Here is a 10676-nt window from a genome sequence, read left to right on the forward strand (position 1 = left end):
TCAATGAATGACCAGTTTTACAGAAGAAAGGAGACTGTTGGCACAGTGGTTGAGCACTCAGCTGCTAACCAGAAGAGGTCCTTGGTTCAAATCCACCAGCTGCTCTTCAGGAGAAAAATATACCATATTCACTGTTGTTATGTGCCATAGAGTCTGTTTGGATTCACAACTGCATATAGGGTTTCCAGGAACAGCCGGTGGGTTTGAACCACCAACCTTGTGGTTAGCAGTCCAGTGTTTATCCTGCAGCACCACATCAGGACTCCAAAGGATCACTAGGAGTCAGAATCCACTCCTGAGCAGTGGGTATGGATTTTTAGTTAAAGAAGAGGAAAGTGAGGCTCTGAGAGGTCAATCCACTTGCCCTGCATTGCAGAGGTAGACACAGGTTTCAAACCAGTTTCCTCATCTAGATATTGTTTATTTATGTAGTCAACAACTATTTTATTTTTCCAGATCTGGGCCTAAAGATTTGAAGGTGTGCAAAAACCAGACACAGCCTCTGACTTCTTCAAAGTTTCCAGAAATGCAACGAGACAGAGGAAATAATTAATGGCACAAATAAGTGGTAAATTGCAAGCCATACTTAGTACTACACAGGAAGAGTAAGACAGCACCTGTATTTCATGGAGCAGAGTCCTGAAGTTTCCTTCTTAGTCCGGCCTCATCTAATTGTTAGTTAGAACCCTGGGAGGTGTTCAAGGATAGAAGGCTGGAGCAAGCCAGTATAGAGACATTTCAATATTTTAACCACCAGTCCTGTCTCTGGGATGTAGTCCTTCCTCCAAAATCACATCAGAAGGACACTGACCTCACCTGGGCAGTACAAGAAACTTTCCTGGAGACACTTGCTCTAAAAATGAGTTTACCTTATCAAAGGGATGGGGTACAAATAAGGGAGCATGTCTACAAGAGGCAACTGCAAAGAGCTCCATTACCAAATGATTGCAATAATAATAATATTGCCATTACACTGAATTGATCGGAGAAAAGATAATTGAGTAAAAGGTATTTGTAAGTTATTTAGAAAGGGTATTACCCCATTTTTACATTAAGTTGAAATTAAGGTTTTAACTTAAGGTATTAAAGTTCCAAGAGGCTAACTGGCAGAGCCAGCAGGCCTGGGTTTAAATCTTGACTCTGCTAAGAGTTCGAATTTAATGAGATGACTGCAAAGTTCTTAGGTCACTTCTAAGATATAGTATGTGCTCAATAAATGTTGATGTCTGATTATTAGTGAGTAATCCTTTTGGTTAATGTCAAAATACAACACCTAGAAGTGTTCAGCTGCTATGAAGTCAGAGGAGACACACAAGAACACCTAAACTTGTAGATGGTGGTGGTGGTGATGTGCCATGGAGTTGGTTCTGACTCATAGCAACCCTGTATAGGGTTTCCGAGGCTAGAAATCTTTACGGGAGCAGAAAGCCTCATCTTTCTCCCACAGAACAACTGGTAGTTTCAAACTGCTGACCTTGAGGTTTGCAGCCCAATTCATAACCACTACGCTACCAGAGCTCCTTGAACTTGTAGACAGTATCCATCTAACCTAGTTTCAATGGCTTCATAATCAGAACTCTACTAGAGGAAGATAAAGATATTTAATCAAGGAAGCAAGTGTAAATTATTACAATTTGATGAACTTGACCTATACTTACGGATGTAGTAGCTCAAAATCATTCACATCAAGGATTAAACCTATTTCCTAGGTATGCAAGGTTGATAGGGACAGGCAATTTAGACATTAGATACCTAAAATGGGGGGGAGGGGTTATAAGGCGCAAAGTGGCTGGCTTACAAGTTTTCAAGAGGGAGTTTAGTATCAGAGTGTGATACAGTTTTCCTCTTGCCTGGATGAATCCGGTGAAGGAGATGGGCTTGGGATTCACTGACTCAATAGTGAGTAGTTTTTATCGTACCTAATTGCAATTGTCACAATTGTAAAGGTAGAGGTTGTGTAACAAAAAGTGGGGGTAGTTAATCTTGCATTCCAGGAACAGAGGACCCTAGGACCATCAAGAAAGAAGAGCATGAGCTGAACTTGGGACCCTAACCAGAGAAGCAGTGACACCAGAGATGGAGGCAGAGGTGATGGTATGGAGAGATTGAGCAGCTGAGGACTCTAGAATCCTGGAAAACAGAAAGGTTGTGTGCTGGTGGCCAGGAGACTGGCTTCCAGAATATGCCCTGTGGTTGTTTAAATGATTATATATCCCTGAGTGGTATTTTTGTGTTTTTTGTTTTGTGTTTTTTTTTTTTGACTGTTTATTTTGTTTTTGTACATCAAAGAGAAAAAAAGAGAGGGAGGTTTTCTTGATAAAAGAAACAATCTATGATGGTTTGGGGGGGGAGGAGGAAATGATACATGCACTAGAGGGTAGACATGCGTTGACATGGGTGACGGAGTAGGCAATATACACACAGAGGGAGGTTGACAGAGGAAAGATAGGGGTGGTATGAAGTAGTTGGAGTGAATGGAGGTAAATGTTGTTCACTGTTGGTGCATGGAGGAGATTGCAACCATATAATGAAGCAAAGTATATTTGTTAAATGTAAAACTGATGATATGCTCTGTAAACCTTCACTCAATTCATAACAAAAGGTTAAAAAAAAAAAGCCACTTAATTAGCGTGAGATGAGATGGCCAGGGAAGCCTAGAAGACCAGTGAGTACCAGGCTAAAATGTTTGGACCTTGTTCTGATGACACAGGGAGTCAAAAGAGTTTTTAAGCAAGGGCTTCCAAAATCAACCTCTTCAGTTCTCCCAAGACAGCTCCCAAAGATATGTGGCAGGGTCATGTGACCTGTTCAGAGCTTACTCTCCTACACAATGAGGAAGTAAACAAAGGTTACTGGGTCAGATTATGCCTTGCTTGCAAAAGCCTACACAGTAAAAAGGAAATGTTTACCTATGAAAACAAGAATCTCTATCCTGCTAGTTCTACATGTGCATTTACCTATAACGGATCCCTGGTAGCATAGTGGGCATTGGGCTACTAAGCCAAGGTCAGAAGTTCTACCAGCTGCTTCTCAAGAGAAGCATGAGGTTTACAGTCTCAGAAACCCTATACAGGTCTCTGAGTCTAATTGTTTCCATGTGTCTTCGATTTTCTTCACTTTCCTTTCCTCTGGACACAGCCCATAACTACCACCACCATTTGTATGTGCTGCAAATAGGTCCATGAATTTGGTGGAGCATAGTTATGAAACCTTCTTAGACATAGACAAACATCTTGAGGAAATGAGTCACAAGACCTAGGAGCTGAAGACCATGGTCTAGGGAACAACAAGGTCAATTGGCATAACATAATCCACTAAGACAAGGTTCTACTTCCTGCTTTGATGAGTAACCACAGCCATCTAAGGTGCAAAACTCTTGGTTTGTCTGTGTCCAGAGTAAGGTAGAGTGAAGAAAATTAAAGACACATGGAAACAATTAGTCCAACGAACTAATAGACCATACCAACATCAACCTCCATGACCCTGAAACCAGAACTAGATGGTGCCTGGCTACCAACTACTCTGAACGGGATCACATTAGAAGATGGTGGTGGTAGTTGTGAGCCATGTAGTCCATTCCAACTCATGTTGTTGTTAAGTGCCCTTGAGTTGGTTCCGACCCATAGTGACCCTGTATAGGAGCAGATGAGCTTGAACCACCCACCTTGCGATTCAAACCGACTTTGCAATCCAACACATTAACCCACAAAGCCACATCAGAACAACATGTATAGTGTTTCCAAGGCTATAAATCTTTACAGGAGCAGAAATTCTCATCTTTCTCCCATGGAGCAACTGATAGATTCAAACTGTTGACCTTGCCATTAGCAACCCAAATGGTAATCCAGTACACAACCAGACAGAGTGGGAGAGAAATGTGGAACAAAATTCAACATCATAAAAAAGACCAGACTTCCTGATCACATAGAGACTGTTGGAAACCAGAAACACAAGAGGAAATGAGATAAGTGATGTTACATTGAGAGGATTGTAACCAATGAGATAAAACAAAATGTATGTGAATTGTTGAATGTAAAAGTGATGATCTGCTGTGTACACTTTTACCCAATTCACAATAAAAAGGTTTTTAAAAAAAGAAAGAGCAAGCAGGCAGACATCAGCTTTCTGATGATGGAAAACAATAGGAACGTGTTTCAAAAGCCAAAAGAGTATTGTCTTGGTCATAGTCAAAAACAATATCACATTATAAGTAATCTCACACACTTTCTGAAAGAAAGAAAAAACCATTAATATCTCCAAAGGAAAAACAAAACATAACAACCCCCTTGTAAGAAGGGGATTATTATTTTTTAATTATTTATTTATCGAGACTTTTGACTGTTTATTGGGTGAAGGCTTACAGAACAAATCAGTTTTCCATTCAACAATTCATACACATTTTGTTTCTTGTCATTAATTGCAATCCTCACAATATATAGCTTTTCCCACTTCCTCCCTGTAAGGCATTTCCATTCCTCCTTCTTTCCTAACCCTTCTGAACTTTGGCCCTAGATAAATACTGCTCTTGCTCTCAAATGTTTGGTTATTTTAAAGTGCAGTATCTCACTAGTGTTTCAGTTCCCTTATCTAACTATTGTTAGGCTAAAAACTGAGTGAACCATGGAAGTGAGTTCATTTCCAGACTTAAAGGCTGACTGAAGGCCATAGTTTCCAGGGTTTGTTAATGTATTGTTCAACAACTGTTTTAATATACTTGTAAATTAGGTCAGCAGTTCAAGCTCACCAGCCACATCTCCGGAAACCCTGTATTGGATCCCTGAGGGTTGGAACTGAATCAAGGGCACTTAACACCAAGCTAATGTGGAAGAAAATGTGGCAGTCCGCTTCAGTAAGACTTAAAGCCTTTAGAAACCCGAGGGGGCAGTTCTACTCTGAATTGCCTCAACATCAGTAGTTTGGGGGGCTAATGTGCCAGACTGCAAAGTCATTTGAACTGTAATGTCGTCGGGTTTAAGTTTATCAACTGCTCCTTGAAAACCCTATACAGGGTCGCTATGGGTCGGAATGAATTCCTAACAGCACTTAACATTGATAGAAACTGCCAAGTTTACCCTCGGAAAAACAGCAAATTCTAACCTCAAGGACTGAGTCTTGTAAATGTCTAACAAGTTAATTGAACTAAAAAAATAGTGCTTTGAGGAACTCGTGGAGGAGACAGCTCAAGCAGAAGACAAAAATGGGAAACGATACCGAGCCACAAAAAAAAACCATTTCAGGCAACTTTGACTCATGGCAACCCCACATGTGTCAGACCACATGTGTTCCAAAGATTTTTCAATGCCTCAATTTTTTTGTTTGTTTGTTTACATTTTAATAAATTGAATTTATTGTTGGCAGCAAAGATGGGAAGGAGCTCTGGTGGAGTAGTGGTTACGAATAGGGCTGCGAACCTTAAGGTCAGCAATTCGAAACTACCAGCTGCACCGCGGGAGAAAGATGAGGCTTTTTACTCCCGTAAAGATTTACACCCTCGGAAACCCTATACAGGGTCGCTATGGGTCGGACCCGACTCGATGGCACATAACAACAGCAACAGCAAAGATGGGAACAAAAACTTTGGTTATATGGCTACTGCAAATAATTCTGAGTGAGATTATTGTTGGTTGATCCAGTTGATAGAATCAATAGCTAACTTCCTCATATATAGACTTGATAATACAATTTAATGAGAAAAGTTCACAGAAACTGTTTGAATTTGTTTGCTACAGGTGCTGGGAAGCCCACTGTTCTCATACCCTGGTTCTAGATTCTTCTGCTGCTGCTCTTCTGCCACTCCTCCAATGTCACACTTTTCTGTTCCTTGGTTGAGGAGGTTCAATGCGCAGGGATCTGGGTGGCCAAAGGAAGCACTCAACTCCCTACTACTGAGATCCTCCTGCCCCTGAGATGGCTCTTTTAAACACATGCTAGAGTTTCAAGTTTTTACAATTACAGTGAATTTTGCTAACACCACAACTGAGTCATACCATCCTATCAGTATCTTGTTCCATTTCTCTCTAACCTAGACACAGCTGGGCAGAAACGTTGTTTTGTGGGAGTTACAGGCTATGGCTAAAGAAGGAATTAGATAATTCACTATACCACATGAATAAAATGGGGGAAGAGGCTTTATTTGAGAACATATAGCAGAGAGTTTTCCAGAATTGGTAAAGACATGAATCCCAACATTAAAAACACCAGAGAAATTTTGAACAGGATGAATAAAGATAAATGTGTGCCTTCATATGAGAGTTAAACTGAAGATGAAAAGAAAGCCTACAAAATCTTAAAAGCAACCAAAGAGAAAAATATATTAAACTGCTTGTCCATTCGATTGACAGCTGACTTCTCAAAAGCAAAATAAAAACTAGAAGGCTAATTTCTAAGAGGGCTCCTGGTGTGGTGCTGTAGGGTCAGTACTGGACTGGGAACCACAAGGTCAGCAGTTCAAACCTACCAACTACTCCTCAGAAACCTTGTAGAGGGTCACTATAAGTCGGAACCAACTCACTTAACAGTTTTTAAGAAGTAGATCACCAGGCCTTTCTTTAGAAGCACCTATGAGTGAACTCAAATCTCATACCTTTTTGGATAGCAACTCAATACATTCAACATTTGCACCACTCCAGGCCTCCAATAAAGGAACTCTGGTAGCATAGTGGTTTCAAGTTGGGCTGCTAACGTCAAGGGCAGTAGTTCGAAACTACCAGCTATTCCTGAGGTGAAAGATGAGGCTTTCTGCTCCTGTAAAGATTTCCAGCCTCAGAAACCCTATGGAGTGCCGCTATGTGTCAGAACTGATTTCCACATCACACCATCACCACCACCACCACTAGGCCTCCAATAAACTCTGATTTCTTCAATATTCACTATACATCATTCTCCCCTGTGCCTCAGCTCCACTCAGTTTAGGAGTCAGCCTTATGAGGTTGCTAACTGAAGCATGGAGAGGAGGATAGACGGAGCTAGTATGAGCCCGGGGTCTGGCTCTAGACAGGAACCATGGATCTAGCAGAGGCCTGGCACAGAATAGGCACTCAAGAGCGAGAAACTGAGATATTCTGTCTGGTGCTGCCTCCCCTCTTCCCAGATGTCCCCCAACACAGTCACGGAACTGACCAGAGACCATTCCCTGAACCCCCAAAGATCCCTTCCACCTGGCCTCCACACTCCCTAACAAGGAGCAATGGAAACCAATGATATACAGTATCTAGAGGAATGTTACTGATATTCCTTTCAAAGACTCCCATTCATACATCAGTAAATATTGGGTTTTACTACTACCACTACCTGTTGATTATCGTCAAAGCACTATTAAAGACACTCGTTTACTACAATAGCATCCAAAGCATTTTAACTATATTCCACCCTTGAACACACAGTAACCCTGTGACATAGGTACTATTTTATCATCCCCATCTTTTAGATGACAACATGCCCAAAATGACAGTGCAACTTGAAGTCAGCTTCAGAAAAGGCCTTCATCAACCTCAGCCCCTTCACAAAGTTATCAAGTGCATTGCCTCCGAGCCTGGGATCACTGAGCTTAAACCCCATCTTGAAGAAACAACTCTCCATAAAGAAATGTTCCCACATGCCCTCCAAGCATATCCATCAATCAGCATCACTAGTAACCAAGGATACACAAAGCCCCCTCACCTGGAGGGCTGATCCATGTCTCCTCTTGGGATTTCTTGGCCTGGACTGTTTGTTTTGCTTCATTCTGTCCTGGCATCTGGGTGCAGCACTGTACAAGATGGCTTAATTGGGCAAGCAAAGGCCCAAGAGACTCAATGGCTCAGAGGGAGAAACATGGGACCTTGTCTGCCAATTGCAAAGTTCTCACCATGGCAACTCAATCTAGGATGTTCTGGCCCAGCACAATACTTTTCTAGTAACATGGCTGGTTTCCCATCATTCCTATTACATTTTCCTATCATAATTTCTTCCCTCTGGGAACACAACTTTCAAGTTAGGCATTATCACAATGCAATTTACCCATTTTAACAAAGTCCAACTACTGCTCTATATAAACACATGAAGTCTCAGCTACTTTTCCTTTACTAAAGGTTAGAGAGATTAAGTGGATGGTGAGTTGTGGTCCAAATATGCCTTGCAGTCCAGTGCACAGCACCACATCAGGCTAAGTGCCAGTTCCGACCCAATAGCGACCCTGTATAGGGTTCCGGAGGAGTGGCTGGTGACCTTGAACCACTTATTCAGTGGTTCAAACTGATCTAGCAGTTCAAACCCACTTTTCAGTCCAACATATGAACCCACAGCACCACACCAGGACCCCAGATGTTGAGATTAGGATTCAAGTATTATGGGCACAGAGTGGCTTGCTACATTAATATTCAAAAGACAGAACTCTACCCTATGAACCACATCCCATTCATAAGGCAGGATACGGGTAGCTGCTACCATCCTGGAGTCCATGTAACTTTGAAGGCACCTCATTAGTGCAAGAGCATCCACTCACTCCAAACACCTTTTGAGAAAAAGTCTTGCAAACTCAGTGACAGCTAAGCGCTCAACTGTGTGGTTCTAACTCTTCCAAGCACCTTTGTACTTCCATAAAGAAAACTCCACTGGGCCTTGCTTTCACCTTAAACACCCATCTTGCAGCAATCTTGCCAAAATGATAAAAACAAAGAGGGATAGAGGTACTTTCTATGGAGCTGTTCCTTTGGCCACAGGAAATGAAAGGTGATGCTGCAGATAAAGGGAATGCCCTACAAATGTGACCAAGGCAAAGTGTGTAAAATGTGGCCCAGAATACCCTCAGCATTGTGGTGTTAGCAAGATTCTTGCTAACAGAATATGCATTGAGCATATTAAGCTGAGACTCAAAAAAGGAATCCAAAGAAAGTTACAGCTAGACTCAACTGAAACCATAGCCTACTTCACCCAGAGATACAGAACCAGTGGAAATGTGTTCAAGCCTCTGGAACCTGTTACTTATCATTAATGGTTATAAAATTGAAACCTACAAATGTTAGATTTAATTGTTTAGAAAGCAAAGACCTTACTAGGGTTGCTGAGAGTTACTTATCATAAACCTTAAACTGAACATAGTAATCTGCTGGTGTCTCACTGCTCTAGACATTAGGTTGCAGGCCTGCTTGGTGCCACCATGGGATTCCTACACTCCCTGGCTTTGTTGTTGAATGTTGACTGATAAGTGACCCTGTACAGGGTTTGAGGGGTGACTGGTGAATTTGAACTCTGCAATAAATTCATTGCTTATCCTAGAATGCAGTGCTGTTTCATGTTGCTGTTCTTAAGTGCCTTCCAGTACAGTTTCCAAGAAGCAGATTGAACCACGGACCTTGCAGTTCAAACACATTAGCCCAAATGGCACCACACCAGGACTCTGTTCCCATACTACCCTTCAATACTCCAAACCCCACCCATCTATCCTGCAGAAGAAATAAGACAGCAGACTGTTAGAGAAATACTGATTTTAATTAAACATAAGGTAAACTCTAGGCATTCATTTTTTTTTTTTTGCCTAAAAAGTTGTGAAATTTTTGAGACAAGGCACCGATCCCATACCCCCATCTTTGTCATGTGGCTCTTGGCAAAAATAGAAAACATAAAAGTGTTACAGAACAATAGCCCATAAAATGTGTCTTTTTCTTCAGTTTAGAAAATAGCACCAGTTAGACTAAAAGGTATTAAAATGTCATTACAGCAGCATTTCTTAAATGCAGCTTGTATGACCTCCCATTCCCCCTTAAAAATGACTTAGCATGGCATAAAAAAGGATTTAAAACTATCTGGAGGGAGGCATAGCTTTGATTGCAATCCTTCCCCACTCCCTGCCTCTTATCTGAGGGTAAAGCCTGAGCAATGTGGTTCTGCCCTTCACTGTTACTGCTGAGTTTAGGAAACAGATGAATTGGAGTATCATGCTCCTCATCTGGGGAGAAATTGGGGTGCTACTCTTGTAGTATAGGGTTATGCCTAAGCATCCTACTTTATCTCACACAGATTGACATAATATGTTTTCATAATATATAGCAGTTTATAATTCAAACACCCCCTTCCTGAGCAACCTCAGCAGGTTCTATTGCAGTCCCTGGATGAGGGATTTAGCTAAGGGTGGTCCTGCCCTGAATGTGATGATGTCATCCCTGCTGAAATCATCATTTTGGGGGAAACTACTCTCCTTGAGACCAAGAGCAGGCTCTGACCCTTGTACTGAGGCAGGGGGACTGTGCTTGGTAAAAATTCAAGATCTATTCAGTTATTTGTTCTTCTGCTAGCCCTAGAAGAAAACTCAAAAGCATCCTGGACCCTTTAAATGTCCCTTAGCTGCATGTTCCTAGCTGTGCACACTGAATATGGAGCAGCAAACAAATAGTAATTAACATCTTACATTAACAAGTCTTCAGGGACTTTTCTGCATTAACCTGAGTATCGGAGAGCTGTCGGCACTGTGATTTTGGTATCCTATTGTTTCTCTGAGTGGTAAACCCAGGAATTTAAAAAAAGCAAATTTTACTATCTATTTCAAGTTTTAAAGTTTAAAAAGAAAGCAAAAAACAAAAATGAGCACCGTGTTTGGCTACTCTGAGTAACCAAGTTGTGTACAAGGAGGTGGCACCTTGGGCTTGTGGCAACAGAAGCCTTTGAAAGAGCCTCTCCCTGCGGCAGAGAGTAGGCAGCTA

Source organism: Chrysochloris asiatica, unplaced genomic scaffold (genome assembly GCF_000296735.1).
Source record: "Chrysochloris asiatica unplaced genomic scaffold, ChrAsi1.0 scaffold00039, whole genome shotgun sequence".
In the NCBI taxonomy this organism is placed as follows: domain Eukaryota; kingdom Metazoa; phylum Chordata; class Mammalia; order Afrosoricida; family Chrysochloridae; genus Chrysochloris; species Chrysochloris asiatica.